This window comes from Leiobunum rupestre, chromosome 8, assembly GCF_980474605.1.
Source record: "Leiobunum rupestre chromosome 8, qqLeiRupe1.1.hap1, whole genome shotgun sequence".
In the NCBI taxonomy this organism is placed as follows: domain Eukaryota; kingdom Metazoa; phylum Arthropoda; class Arachnida; order Opiliones; family Sclerosomatidae; genus Leiobunum; species Leiobunum rupestre.
In genome coordinates, this window is record NC_143391.1 from 38,881,134 (window position 1) to 38,897,357 (window position 16,224).

General features: G+C 36.8%; 1 protein-coding gene across 3 annotated transcripts in view; it reads left to right on the forward strand.

The window, feature by feature from the left end:
• Positions 1–16,224, forward strand: part of LOC149933370 (POU domain, class 3, transcription factor 2-A-like) — a 64,341-nt gene that overhangs the window by 20,974 nt on the left and 27,143 nt on the right. The window contains exon 2 of one of the 3 annotated variants that reach the window (XM_090156270.1): positions 2,884–2,944. The exons of the other annotated variants lie outside the window; for them this stretch is intronic. The gene's annotated coding sequence lies outside the window, so the exon portion shown is untranslated. Of the gene's footprint in view, positions 1–2,883; positions 2,945–16,224 lie in introns of those variants that run through there. 3 annotated transcript variants of the gene reach the window in all.

The following is a 16,224-nucleotide window of genomic DNA, read 5'->3' on the forward strand; positions in this document are numbered from 1 at the left end:
AGCGGAATTTTCTCCTCATGTTTTCGAATCTAAAAATAAAACTAAACCCCTAGACTAGTTTAAGCTTATTAACAATGTAACACTATTTAATTATTTGTAGTATGTTTACTTTTATAAAACATTTTATATATCGTAAAAAGTTAAAAACATTAAAACAAATTTTTTATTTTTCCGATTTGCGTAAACTTTTCCGCATTTTTTTAAGGAAAATTAACCACTCTAGTTATTTTATTAAAAAAATTCCTTGCAAAAAAAATGGATGGCTTAAAGCCCGCGAAAGAACACGCATAATGTTTTCCATCCTAGATGGATACTTTTGTCGTAAGAGTATATTTTATATACTGCTGGTAACGCGTTTTCTTCCTCTTCCTCTCGCCTGTCAAATGTCTTCGCGATATTATTAAAAACGTAGAACGTAAATCCGACGATCGGCTATTTCATGTGTTGCCCTTTTACGGTACCTTAACTCACGGGGTCATCTCATCTCGGCTCTCATCAAATAGCTAAAGGCGCTCGTGATTCGAATGTAGATTTTTTCTCTCTTTAACCAGCAGGGCTTCGCCGTTGGACTGCTAATTACCCAAGCGTACTCTGTGTAAAGCAACCCCGCTCTTCATTGTGGATAGTCTTTGAGTCTCTTGGAACCAATTTCACTTACTTTATTCACTTTTTTGTTCATTACGCTGAAGCTCCTTATTTTATTTAGGGTATGGTGCGTCAATTCGGGTAACGTATTTTACAAATGACTTTTTAACTATTTTTAAGAAAAAGTTGAAATTGGATTTAGAAGCATTCTTAAAACACAATCCCTTAACTTTTATTGGTATTTGGCCCATCGTAATATTTCTGATGGCCTGTCGTTTTGGCCAGCAAAAATGGACAATTTTTACAGTCATTTAGTGTAGTACTGTCTAAAATAATTTGGTTTATCGCGAGTCCTAGTTTAGATAAAAGTATTTTAATAATTCGAAAGAATTGGTTATTTTTCGTCGAATTCCAGAAAGCCTTTTACGATTTGTGACTAGCTACCAACTAGTAATATAAAGTACTGACACTGTGTTTGTAACTAGCATACTGACGGACTTCGCACTACTAATAGTACTGACACTGTGACGTCACAGGACGTCATCCATGATTTTCCCTATAAAATTCCTCCCGAAATGTCAATTATAAGAGGTAAACGTGGATAAAGCAAGCGCGTAAACCCCCGGGGAGATTTTTTAACCACGAATTTGCGTGAAAACATTATAAAGTATATCCAATTTTTGATGAGGTGTTTGCATTCAAAATTATATCGTATTACACGAAAATTGCATCTCCAATTACTTTTAAGGTATTTAAAAGTGTGTTTCGAACCCATTTTGTATTATGTTACCGAAATGATACGTCTTAAAATAGATTGAAAGATGAACTCCTTTTGAAATATTTTCCAAATTGAGGCTTTCGTGGCAGATAAGAGATTAAGCCGGCCTTAGAAAACTTAATATTTCGCATAACGCGAGTTTTAAATTTGAACGGCTAACTACCACCAAGAACGTAATTAGGTTACTACGAGAATATGTCTGCCTTCCAGGCTCTAGAACCGTGATCTACTACCTACACTATTCCTCAAGAGTGAACCCTCTAATTTTATATTTGCGTAGCACCATATTTTATGAGAACGTGTATAATTAGTAACGAGTAAAATGGATTTAACTATTAAATTAGTTTTTGCAACTTTAATAAATGAAATTTCACGATTTAATTAGTATAACCTTCCTTTTAATTTAAAAGTTTATTTAAATAAATTCCATAAATAATTAATAGTTGGTAGCTTATCAATTATGGCGCTAAGAACAATATTTAAATCCCCCGTCAGAGGTTGTTAGTTTCATTTTGAATGACAATTTAAAATTGGCACATGCGAGTCGAAACAGTCAATGGATAGACGATAAAAAAGGCGAACTTTTTGTGCTTGAGCAACATTATTTAATAGGATAAATGTTAAATGAGGGATAAAATTCACTTCTGAGTAGTTCTTCTTTTCACTTCCAAAACCGCCAGAGTAGCTTCTCAAAGGGAGATAATAAAAAATATTCGCGGAGGGGTGTATTTGAAAAACTACGCGGAGTGAAGATGGCTTTTTCCTCGTTCAAACTAATCTGTGCAGAGCGAAAGTGAGTAGCTCTTAAGGTTCCCAGGTACGTTACGTTCCGACGTGGTTCGAGACTTTTCCCGCTAGGGGAAAACGTTCGCTTTTTAGCCGCGCGCTATATTCAATGGAGTGGAATTTGCAGGCGGGGTGACGATAGTTAATCTTAGCCTAACACTCTTTTAAGAGAAGACTGCCGCGAAAAAATAAAACTAAATTGAACTGGGAGAAGAAAAGTTTGCCGGGTTTTTTTTTTAAATATTTTGCGTGCTTTTTAGTCAATGAGATAGAGGTATATTGAGGTACCCAAAAACTTACCGAAAATCGTGAAACGAGACTTTGAAAAAGTTAGGTTTCTTTTTTTTATTTATTTGAAAGAAGGGACTGGTGCAGCTTCGTCGTCGGACGGTTTCTGGTTTTCTAAACACGCGGAACAACTTGTCAAGTCTTTCGATACGTCATTTTTCTATTTTAAACACTTTTTTTTTAGATTTTCGGCGGCCAGTAATGGACGACCATATTTGTTACGGGACTCATCGTGAAAAATTATATTTATAGAGTAGGCTCACTTCGTAGTCTTGTTTATTTCTCTATTGTGACGTCGAGTCACGTGAGACTGCAATTACTCTAATGATAAAAACTAAGCAGATTCTAGTTTATTTCGTACAAACGAGGCGGCGTTGCAGTTGAATACGAAAGCGTTACGCCCAACAAATAGGGGTTCAACGAACAGCAGCTTTTCTGTTTTCTAGCCCACGCTCTACCGTGTCGTTAAAATGGTGACTCGTCCTTCGATAGCCTTCTTGGTCCATGGGATGACTAACCACAGTCTCGTTATTTTGAGGATCTGTATACCAAAGTAGTGACGTATCACGTACATCCTGTATTTCAAATCTATCACAAATCGTTTATTGAAATTAGCTTAATGACAATTTTATTGTTAGTTTTCAGCGAAATTTCTAGCTGTAGCTAACACCTCTTTCTCGCGAAGTTTTCAATGAAATCTTTCCCACTTTCGGTTTAAACCCATGTGTTTCAGAGTTTTAGTGCAACGAAATGTTTTGCAATCACACTTTTGTTTACATTTAAAAATATATATATTTTTTAATTATTAAAATGGTTTTCCAGAAATATCGTCCCTGTTTTGGGAAATTTTGTGTGGAAAAATTATTTCGGAAAATGAAATCACCTCGTGGGTATATTTCTTAGTTTGAGTTTATCATTTTCCATTACGAAAAAGTCGAGGTTTAAATTTAACGTTTTCTCAATATTTATAAAAAAAAACTACCTCGAAATCCAGTTAGAAACACTGAAATAAAAGTCAATCCAGTCCTTATCGATAAAAATAAAATAAAATGGAATGGTTGGTCAACCTTGAACGGTTTTTGGAATTGATCCACGGAAGCTGATGGATAGATATATATATATATATATATATAAATGTTGTTTATATATAACTTCTATACATGTATAAATCTTTGGGGAATCCTATGGAAAGGTTGCGGCAATTTCTATAGAAATTATGGTAAGGTTGCGGCAATTTCTATAGAAATTATGGTAAGGTTGCGGCAATTTCTATAGAAATTATGGTAAGGTTGCGGCAATTTCTATAGAAATTATGGTAAGGTTGCGGCAATTTCTATAGAAATTATGGTAAGGTTGCGGCAATTTCTATAGAAATTATGGTAAGGTTGCGGCAATTTCTATAGAAATTATGGTAAGGTTGCGGCAATTTCTATAGAAATTATGGTAAGGTTGCGGCAATTTCTATAGAAATTATGGTAAGGTTGCGGCAATTTCTATAGAAATTATGGTAAGGTTGCGGCAATTTCTATAGAAATTATGGTAAGGTTGCGGCAATTTCTATAGAAATTATGGTAAGGTTGCGGCAATTTCTATAGAAATTATGGTAAGGTTGCGGCAATTTCTATAGAAATTATGGTAAGGTTGCGGCAATTTCTATAGAAATTATGGTAAGGTTGCGGCAATTTCTATAGAAATTATGGTAAGGTTGCGGCAATTTCTATAGAAATTATGGTAAGGTTGCGGCAATTTCTATAGAAATTATGGTAAGGTTGCGGCAATTTCTATAGAAATTATGGTAAGGTTGCGGCAATTTCTATAGAAATTATGGTAAGGTTGCGGCAATTTCTATAGAAATTATGGTAAGGTTGCGGCAATTTCTATAGAAATTATGGTGAGGTTGCGGCAATTTCTATAGAAATTATGGTGAGGTTGCGGCAATTTCTATAGAAATTATGGTGAGGTTGCGGCAATTTCTATAGAAATTATGGTGAGGTTGCGGCAATTTCTATAGAAATTATGGTGAGGTTGCGGCAATTTCTATAGAAATTATGGTGAGGTTGCGGCAATTTCTATAGAAATTATGGTGAGGTTGCGGCAATTTCTATAGAAATTATGGTGAGGTTGCGGCAATTTCTATAGAAATTATGGTGAGGTTGCGGCAATTTCTATAGAAATTATGGTGAGGTTGCGGCAATTTCTATAGAAATTATGGTGAGGTTGCGGCAATTTCTATAGAAATTATGGTGAGGTTGCGGCAATTTCTATAGAAATTATGGTGAGGTTGCGGCAATTTCTATAGAAATTATGGTGAGGTTGCGGCAATTTCTATAGAAATTATGGTGAGGTTGCGGCAATTTCTATAGAAATTATGGTGAGGTTGCGGCAATTTCTATAGAAATTATGGTGAGGTTGCGGCAATTTCTATAGAAATTATGGTAAGGTTGCGGCAATTTCTATAGAAATTATGGTAAGGTTGCGGCAATTTCTATAGAAATTATGGTAAGGTTGCGGCAATTTCCAAAGAAATTATGGTAAGGTTGCGGCAATTTCTATGGCCATTGGAATAACGTTGTGTTTTCAAATATAAATAAGGTTTTCTATATTTATGGTGCTAAAATATTATGGTTTTCTATAGACTTCTATAAAATTTTATAGTAACTCCATAGACACATTTTGTAAGGGAATATAATAAATACTTAAACGCGTAGAAACTACATTAAACGCGCTTTAAAATCCGGAAAAACGATAAATTATTTCTGGCTATGATAAACTTTGGTTTCAATACGAATCAGGTAAAAAGTATACATACGGGTGAACCAAAAAATTATAAAATGGGTAATATTTTTTATCCACTTGTTCGCGTTCGTGTATCGATGTCAAGGGCGAAGCGTGAAGGGTCGTTCCCGACGAATGTAGGCCACGTGTGCCTGTATGGCGGCACTGCTTACCCGACGAATGCAACGGAGAAAAAAGTCATCTTTCAAATCATAGCGAAACTCTTAAACAGAATTACCAGATTTTTTAAAAACTGGTCTCTCCGCGACTGACCAAGAATGTGAGTCAGGTGAATGGAGAATGAAGCACCAACTATACTCTGTTTTAGTGATTTCCGGAAGATATTCTACGCCTACACGGGCAGAGTATGTCATAGTACCGGGAGTGTCATACTCGTCTTCGGTGGAAAAGAGGCAAAGATTACGCGATCGAAGGAGGGGCGTGGTTTTCTTCCGGGGCATCAAGCGGCGAATTGATCGCTGCTAGCTAGATGCTACGCAGCTAGACTTTGTGTACAAATTTCATTGGACGAGCCTTTACGCTGAACGTTTTACGGAAAGGGGGAAGACAATTTCCGAATTTTCCCCTTCCGACGGCAGCAAGCGCTAAAGCGACTAACCAATGGAAAATGTACGCAAGAAAATGCATGACTTTTGACGGATTGTGTTCACCTTGTGTCTGTTGCTCCAAGTGGCAACTAGGAGCAACAAACACAAGGGGAACGCAGCTAGCCTTAAACTCCCCAACGCAGTGTTGTGTACATATTTCATTGGACGAACCTTTACGCTGAACGTTTTACCGAAAGGGGGAAGACAATTTCCGGATTTTCCCCTTCCGCCCGCAGCAATAGCGTCTAACCAATGAAAAATGTACGCAAGAAAATGCACGACTTTTGACGGGTTGCGTTCTCCTTGTGTGGGGCGCTGTGTTTGTTGCTCTTAGCTGCTAGCGTATTCTCCTTTAACCCGGGTACATTCTTGGAGTGACTGAAATCTACGTCATCTTTTCGAATCGAGAGAAAGAAACCCTCTCGTTTTCAAGGATTTTTGCAAAATCTTTTATTTTATCTCTCTCTCTCTCTCTGGCACTTTTCTCGCTACGAACGAAACACGTCCATTTATTTACTTTTTTTTTCTCAAAACGATCGAGGTTGAAATAATATCTCGGAAGGTATCTCTTAACCTTCTCTATCTTTCTCCTTTTTTTAATTGTAGACCCAATTAAACGGATAGAATTTTATATCCTGACTCTTTCGTTGAAATCACAAACTGTAGAGAGCGACTGTTACGTAAAGAAGGGGGAACAGTTCTTAGATCACGTTACGCCGTCAGGGTTATTGGAAAATTTCCAACGACAGTCTTTCTTCATCGACTCCTCCGGTTTTGAGAGATCTTAATCAGTTTCACCCGAGTTCCTACGTAACAAGGCTGCCCGATAAAGAAAAGCGGAAATATTTCCCTAAATACCGGGAAAATTATTGTTATTTTTAGAAGTTAAATTTCCCCCGTACCGTGATCAGCGAATTTTGTGTTTTTGCCACCTAGGAGCAACAAACACAGCACCCCACACAAGGAGAACGCAGCGCCGTCAGAAGTCGTGCATTTTCTTGCGTACATTTTTCATTGGCTTGACGCTTTAGCGCCTGCTGCCGTTGGAAGGGAAAAATTCGGAAATTGTCTCCCCCCCCTTTCCATAAAAATTGATCAATTTGGGTTAAATTTTAACAAAACTTGGGTAACCGAGAAAATCCCATGCTTTTTTAAATGGAGAGGTCAAACACATTTTGGGTTGCCATAGGAAAACTAAAGCCCATTGCAACTTTTCCCTTTGGCAATTGTCATACTACCATAAGGTCTACCGAACCCCCGCGTTTCAATCGGTGATAACCACCTCGGGTAGTCTCCTTGTTAGTGGCAATCGAGTTGCTACGGAATCCTAGTGCGATGTTTTTTTTGTAATTTATATATTATTTTTTGATTAGTATCAATTAAAATGGGTGCAACGACCAAAATCATCTCAACATAGTCCCATTCTCCCAAAACTAGAAATAAATTCTTGGTTATACAGAAGATTAGATTTTTTTTTAGAATTTGAAATAAAATCTCCAAGGTTTAAAATGTCAATCTGTAAATTTAAAATCCCGGTTAAAATTTCGTTCTGGTTCAGGATGGCCCCAAGAATCGATATAGTTTTTTGGTTCGTATGAGACCATACTAAAATTACCTTCCGAAAGTGTATAAATAATCCGCTCTATAGGAATAAACGTTTTGGTAATTCTATACCGAAAAAGCTCGTAAATATAGCATGGCCTACTTTTGCATATGTTAATTTGCATGAAAACTAGATCCATTCAGCGCAACACGACAAGTATATTTGAATATGGACTATTCTCCAAAGAGAAGATCGAGAGAGAGAGAGAGTGAGAGTTCTGAAGAGAAAGAAACGGGTTAAAGTTCATCATCATATTTTCACCATTACGTTTAGCTCCGTTCGCATCTGGAAAATTGTTGATCCCAATCAAGTTTTTTTATTAATTTAATATTAGCTATAAAATAATTAAAGTGTCAGGACAAAATTATTTAAGGAATCTAGTTGAAGATTTTATTTCCTACAGAGACCCCTAGCGAATAGTTTTCTCCCTTTTTTAATACTTTCTAGAAATACTTATAGAAGTCTATCGAATGTCTACGCTTTTATATAGATTAAAGAATTCTCTGAAATATCTCTATAGAAAATCTCGATATCTATAAATTTTCAATCTCCATAGAAAAATCACCTAATATTCTATAGAATCAAAATAACTTTTTGTACTTTTTACCGGAATCCCATTACAGTTCTATTAGAAAATTATATATAGAATTTTTATAGAATATTTGGAGAAAGTGTCAGTTTGCTTAGGGATTAATAATCTCTAAGCAAACTGACGATAATTTTTAGCGAACAACATTTGCTACTCATCTCGCTCTAGGTCATAAAAAATGGCGCTCGAGGCATCTATCGAATCCAGAAATGTTTATTGGTGGTAAAAGTAGCGGAAAATTGATATCTGATAAAGTGAGCCCGGGGCGTCCTAGAGGCATACTCGCGATAAATGTTTTATTATTCCGCACGTTTTTTGGTCAAGATCGCAATCGTGAATGCGATTTCGTCCCGCGTCCCTTAGACCCTATATATGTCGGAACGGAAACGCGGCGAAAGGAAAGCGTTTCAACGTTGAGAAATAGGAAAAAAAACCAAACGAAGTCTCGATACGCCTGCGTAGAAAGAAATAAAGCAAGCAGAAACCCTTTCGATCTTATTTTCCAGATGGGCCGGAAAGACTGAGGGTCGCGTTCCCATTAGCGTCGCGGACGCCATCGAGAGGCGTTGACCATTAAGGGACTGGCTTTCCCATTCACGGCGGTATTAATTACCTCATTTGTCGATTAACTCGACTACAATGGTGGCCGCCTATGAATAAGATTTTTCCGAGAAACGAATTCGCTTGATGGTTCTTCGGCTTTGGCTTAATTATAGGAATTCCGGGTGTTGAGCTCGCTACCGTTTACGCTTGATGGTGGTGGTGTCCTCCAATTCCAGTCGAAGAAGACAGAGGCGGATCGAAGTCGAATACACCGTTACCGCGTGGTGGCGCGTTTTTTTTTCCATCTGACTTATTACACGGCCATTGGTAAAGCGCAAATAAGGCGTTATTTTTCCAAATTAGATTCTCGGAAATGCCCCTGTATATCGTAACGCGACGGTTATTCTTCAATTGGCGTTTAATTACTATAATATTATGCCGCTTACAACGACGGGTATTTATGCTAATGAATCGTTGCTGCCGCTGCGTTTAAAATTATACCACTCGACGACGAGCTTTTGGATATTTTCATTGTTACGTATTTAATTAACGGGCCGGTTCGTGTACCCGTTTCTTTTAAATCCACCGGAGAACGCCTTCCCCGACTTAAAGCGTTTTTCGTGGTTTGGTAATTTTACAAAACGCGGTAGCGTGGGATCTTGGACTCGCATTGTTGGTGTTTATTTACAGACTGGGCAGGAAAAGACGTTTTATTGTTCAGACACCGAAGCTGGTGTCCAGTAGAATCTGCTCCGAAATAGTGCGGTTGTTCATATTCCAGGGCGAATTTAAACCACGTAGGACCCATACTGTAGCCAACATCACAAGTTACAAATTGAAAACGGTATCAATGGTAGCATATAGAACATAACTATGACACTACCTTTATTCCATTAAAAAATCTTCACTAACGGTGTTTTTTGCGTCGGAATTTTAGTCAGCCCAATGTAGCTTTATTGAAATTCCTAAACTCGCTCGGTTTGTGCGGATGAAGCTAAATAATGAGTAGTTCAGAAAAGAAAAGGTTGGGGAAAATGACCAATACGGTTCGATTCAGTGATCGCTTTCCGAAAATGGAACAAGTCGTCGAAGTGGGATATTCCACCAGCGTTATTTAAACCCATGCCTAGAATAGTTAAGCCTAGCATCTAAAGAATCCGCAAAGACTCCAACCTTGAAGATGCCCCAGAAAAGCTCAACCTGAATTTAAACTATTTTTCCAATAAACCTGTGTCTTTTATTTTACAATGCAAATTTATTTTTAAACCTGAGTCTCCGAAAACTTCATTAATCTGCAAATTTGTTGCATTAACAGCACTTGACACAGTGACGTAGCTGAGAACTCAAAGGCCTCCCCGCCAATATCTCTATGGGGGCCCCTTTTCAATTTTGTTTATGGTCAGTGGGGCCCCTTGAAGCTCGCCCCCCCCACGCTGTGGGCCCTGTGGACCATCAGTTATACGCCACTGACTTGACAGTGTATTGTAGTTCATTTTAGCTCCTAAGCCTTGGTCGTTCAATCAGGTTTGTTTACTAAAATAATGGCCGTCGGTTTATCATACGTAGAGCTAATTGTGCGACGGCATAATCGGCATTTGAGATTCGATGACGTCAAAATATGACATCGAATATGACGTCAAATATTACATACGGTACGGATGACGCAATATTTGTGAAACAAACCGTTAGTGAAATAGAGCTAGTGGCATACTTATGAGTAATTATATTACATATGATGATGCATTAAGTAGTAATAAGAATGACTAATTTGATTTTTAAGGGGGAAGAGCTTTTCTATAAAGTCATTACCCTAGTCGAACTGGTTTTAATGTATCGCTTTCGTCACGATATACGTAGGAGTTAGTTCAGTTTTGAAGTCTAGATTTTTATTAAAGGGCAACTCGTCGAATTTTAATTCGTGTCTTTTTCAACTTGTTAAAATGTTCCACGCGCTCTTTAATATTTTAGCGTAAAAGCCTCGCGCATTTTTTATTTCAAGGAGCACGCGCGAAATCACTCGAAGCCCATTTACGCTAAAATATCAAGACGCGCGTGAAACTTTTAAACAAGTTGAATGAGACATAAAACGAGGTTATGCTAGTGTCTATTGGCTATCATAGTGAAACGTCACTTCTACGTCACGAGTGACGCGCCCGATACATTTAAACAAGAAGGTCAATGTTACTTCATAGAAAGGCCTATTGGGATCGTGTATCGCTGGAATTGCATAAAAATTGTCATCCACCTAAAAATAAATAAATACATTCTTGATAACAAATAATATTGTTCAAAATGGCCTTCTAAAATGGTTTGGGTATTAGAAGACAATATACTAACAATGTAAGCATTAACTGGAGCTCTAGTGGTTTTGTAGTATCGTCCAATCAGTTTATTCTTGGCGTGTATCCTGGTTTTTGCGAATCTGTTTGTAACTTGGCAACTGGTTTTGTCACACGATGACAAAAATCACCTTAAGCCGCATTTTCACACTCGCTAGTAGCGGGTAAGAATACTAGGCGAAGTAGTGGACCATTTCAAATTTAACGGGTTTTCCAAGCGGAAGCGGAAAATAAATTCTTTCAGCGGAAGCGGATTTTAACTATTTTTACCCACTACTAGTGAGAGTGAAAATGCGGCTTAATGCGGCTTAAGGCCCAAGTCATCTAGCGACTTTTAATGCTTTGAAATCAGGTGGCTACTAAAGCCACGTCCATTCAACAATTACAACCCAAATACCAATTTACAGACTTGGATCATAATGTGATCAAAACTAAAATATGTAACAATTAGATTTTAATTAAATACACCTTTATTCTGAATTCCAACAATTTTCATAACTTTGAATAATAAACTTAAAAAAAGTCGACGTTTGAAATATTGCGGGCTATCTGATAAAAACAATTAACCAGCGTAGAAGCAAACTTTCTTCAATTTTTGTAAAAGTTGCGCAATAAAATAAGAGTTGGAAATGGGCTTCGGTGAAAAACTCGATTTCTTGGTTGGCGGAGGGAGCTAGACCTTTCCCGATAAGGGGCTATACACCGAGGGCAGGAACTCACGCAGCCAAAGTCACCTGCACGAAAACCAAATTTCGTAGGCCTGGCTGGCTGGTCTCGAGGATATCGTAGCCCTCAGCGTGTCCTTAGAGCCCATTACACACAGACAAAGCACGTGCCCTATGAGTTAATGAGAACTCGTTCGCATTTTTCAAAACTCGAAGAGGGGCGTTCGTCTAAGCGACGTATAACGTCACGGAGTACGGCCGCTAACGCTAATGGGAACGGGCCCATCTGCTATTATCTTATACAGTCAGACTTGGCCTGAAAGAACGAGCGTTGTACGTGATCCAAGAAGGTGGCAGGTGCCCGCATGCAATGTTGTCTATACCGTATCCCTTACTGCCGCCTCCACTCCTCACCACCCGCTCTCTCTCGAAAGAGACTCGACTTTTTAAAAAGCAAAAATAATGCCTACTCGCCCTTAAATGCTCAGGGAAAGAAAGACCCTGTCGTTTTGGATGGCGCTGACGGCTCGACCTTAGCTCTTTCTGCTCCCTAGGACGTTTTACATTTATTTGATAATCTCTTATTTGGTTTTAAATATTTTTAAATATTTTTTAAATTCTTATCAAATTCTTTTGGTTTTATTTAAATATTTTTTAAATTGTTATCAAATTATTTTTGTTTTATTTAATTTTTAAATTGTTATTAAATTCGTTTTGTTTTATTTAAATATTTTTAAATAATTGTTAGATTCTTTTTAAATATTTGTAATTTGGGTAGTCTTGATAACCAGAAAGATTTCCTTTTTTTCCTGATAAATAATTATTAATTATGAATATATCTTTTATTCCAAAGATAAATAATCAGTGTGCAAAATTTCATAGTTTTCTATTATTTAAAGATTTTTTAATTAAATTTTTTTAAATAAAAGAACTATTATTTAAAAAAAAAGCATTTGTACAATTGATCTTATCGCGGATTCGTGAGTTTGGGTGTTACGTACGTATCGTGCAAAATCTGTGTTAAAATATACGTATTCGAAACTTGTGCAAACTGAAATAAATTTAGGAACCAAAATAACCTCTATTACCCTAAATGTTTGATTGCCTGCTATACAAATAAACATAAATTAATGTAGACCACCTTAATGTTGTTTAATTTTAATATAATAACCTTGACTATAAATAAAACGGAAAAACGTTAACGATTATATTGGAAAATTTAATTTGTAAAGTTTCGCCTTATGAAAGACGGTTTATAAAAAGAAGTTCATTTACATCTCGGAGACGGCAATTTCGTAACCCGATTAGGACGGGTGCATTGTCATTACCAACGACTTCAATATCACTCGTTTCCAGACGTTACTATAAAGTCAGTCCTATTCAATTTCTCCCAACGACCGATAACGATATGCAAATCAGACGCGACAAATAAAAATAAAACACGGCGACCGCGAAAAAAAATAAATATTAAAAATTGGTTAATAACGAACGCGATATTACTATTTCGTCATGAAAATGTAGACTCAGACACCACGCGTTGGGGAATAAAATCTACGATAACCATTTCCCAGTATAAGACACTGACATTGCTATACGGATGGGATAAAAAAACGTCAACATTTCTTATCAGTAGACATATTTCGATACAAATGACATAGACACACCTCGAGATAAAAGTTCCCTCCGCGAAAGCTCAACTACCCCAATAAACTCTCGATTTTTCTTGTTTTCACTGATAAAGAGCGATTGTCTACCGTTTAAGAATATACGTGCACTTATAGACAATATAATTTTACGTAGTCAGTATGCAATATCAAATGAACTCATGATTGACTAAGGGAGTTTATTCGGTGTAATTTTGTGGAGTAACATGACCCGTTGTTTACGGGGGGGGGGGGAATAATTCCTTTTTAATTTCACGACGGGAAAAAATTTTGGGGGCGCAGACGGTCAAAATGTTGGAACGTTTTTATGACTGAAATATGCTTAGGGCTGTTTAGATACGTTTTGATATGAAGTATGTACGGTACCAGACGGAGTTCTAGACGAATGTTGATGTCTAGCAAAAAAGGGGTGAATTACAGGACTGCCATGCACGTGTTCAGAGAAACGTATCCCGTTATTTCAAAAGTTATCGTCTAGTCAAAAAATACACAACCTTTATGTGACATTGCCTACCCGTTAAAGGCGTATAGACAGAAGTTTATAACATCTCTTATTAGTGCCTCCTTCCAAGATTGCACTGCCAAATATTTAATAAAATTTTAGTCTATAATTTTGAAAATATATTCGACTTAAACTGGGTAAATGAGAAAAACTCAAAAGCAATTTAATCCCTTTTAGGTATTGAGTGGTAATGTAGGGTATACGACGACAGCAATATTAACAAATGGATTTAAATATTCATTTTACTTTTGTACCTCACCAAATATTTTCAATTTTAATATCAAGTGAATTACCTCACCTAACGATGTGAATGTAAAAATTTAACTGCGTTACGATATGTACTAATAAATACATATAGTTATTACATATATGGAATAGGGTATAGCATAAATTGCGAAGTATACTGGGTAAAATTTCTTTCGGGAAACATTTGAGCGCCATCAAACGGTAAAAACCTTTAAAAAATAGTAATGTGTTTATAAAATTGCTTAGACCTTTAGACTAGAATACTTTTTAACCTAGGCTTAGTGAAGCAGTAACTAATATGTTTTGAGCACGGCTAACCTCGATCGCGGAAGGGCGTTACAAAAGTTGGCAGTGCTATGAAGAATTTCCGGGAACATTTCAACAAGTTAGCTAAGACCAAAACAATTTATGCTATAGCCTATTGAATATTTATCCTTAGTCCTAACAAATACTGTCAACCAGTGGCGTAGCCAGGATTTTGTTTCGGGGGGGGGGGGCATCATTGAAATAAAGTAAAAAAATAAAAATATTTGTACGTACGACCATACGTTTCGGGGGGGCATGTGCCCCCTGTGCCCCCCCCCCCTGGCTACGCCACTGCTGTCAACTTTCAAGAGTCCTTGGCTATCTTAGATGATATTTTTATCTTTATCCAAGTAAACGTCATTGGTTCAGAGCTGGAAAACGAAAATCGGATATATTATTGGCAAGAACGTATTTAGGTTATAGAGGATGGGACAGTGTGTCAGAATTTATAGCCCGGTGTACCTAGTAACAAAGACCATACCACTGGAGGTCTATCATCATAGTGCCCTACCTAGCCCGGACAGGTGACAAATCCAGAACAGGTAGAAGAACCCTACTACTGATAGTCGCACCTATGACGCGAGCCACACAACCCAGCAGAAGGTGCTGCAATGGGCGGACAGAAGTACTATACCTAATCTTGACTGAAAATCTGTTGGCGGACTTGTTTTAAATTATTTTTTTCTGGACACAATAATTGATAATAAAGCCACTCTTTTATTTATGATTTATAAATTTTTTAATTTAGCTTTTATTAAACTTGAACGAACTAAATTAAGATTCCAATTGATATTTTCCTTCATAAATTATAAAACTTTTATTAGAAAGATGTTTTTAAGATTGATACAAGATGGCGCTTTACGATTAGGAAAAGTGATGGTTTCTGCTAGAGTAGCTGATGTAGGAGAACGTGTTAGCGAGAGTGGAATGAAAGACGTCTATGTTCTCAGTCATTTGAACAAGTTCTTGTTATTGGCTACTAGGCTCAAATTGAAATAAAATGTGAATGGTGAACAAATAATTATTTCCATCAGATTGAACAAAACGATGAAGATGGTAATTTTTGGAAAAAAATCGTCGTACTTTGCCAATAAAATCATCTTTTTGCAAAAGCGTGAAAAACAATTTATTTTTGATTGGTTGCTCTCTGGTTTCACAATAGTTTGTTGAACCTTCGCAGCTAGTCAGCATTCGATGCCGGCGAGAACGTACTCGTCCTAAATGAATATTATCTGCCAAATTAATATTGTTTTATTTTTTTTTGCGCTCTCATAACTGTTTACAGCAGCAACTCCGTAGTGGCTTTTTTGTTGAAAAACTAGGAACTGTTTTGCATATCAGTCGGCGAAATGCTAATTCCCACAAACTGATAACGCGCCGATTGCATTGGAAAATAAAACTTTTATTTTACTATTCATAAGGGAAGAGCACTTGATACACGAACCGAGAGAGGTTGAAGGTTTTCCAGGTCAAATGTTTCGCTGTTTTCTAAATAGAAATCTCCTCGTATCAAAGCATGAGGAGTTTTGGGAGAAAGTTGAGAAGGTTAGGAGAAACTATTCTCAGTTGTAGCCTTAGAAGGGGTTAAGTTATTGTAGTGATAAGCGTGTGGATATTGGACAGGTTAAGCGTGTCAGGGAACTTGGGTGATTGTAGACGTGGCTTTATTCTCTACAATCTATGATCCTACAAGTTTCAATTAACCTGATTATTATTATTTTGTATTAATATTATTATCTATTGAGTTTTCATGACATCGTATAGAATTTCTTAGGTTTTCTATATCCTACAGAGTGCACCATGTTTTTCTTTAGAAATGTCTAATATTTTTAATTTGTATTTAAAAATGCAAAAAAAATTAGGAAAATATATAGAATTACAATTACAGATCTATAGGAAATATATAGAATTACAATTACAGATATATAGGAAATATATAGAATTACA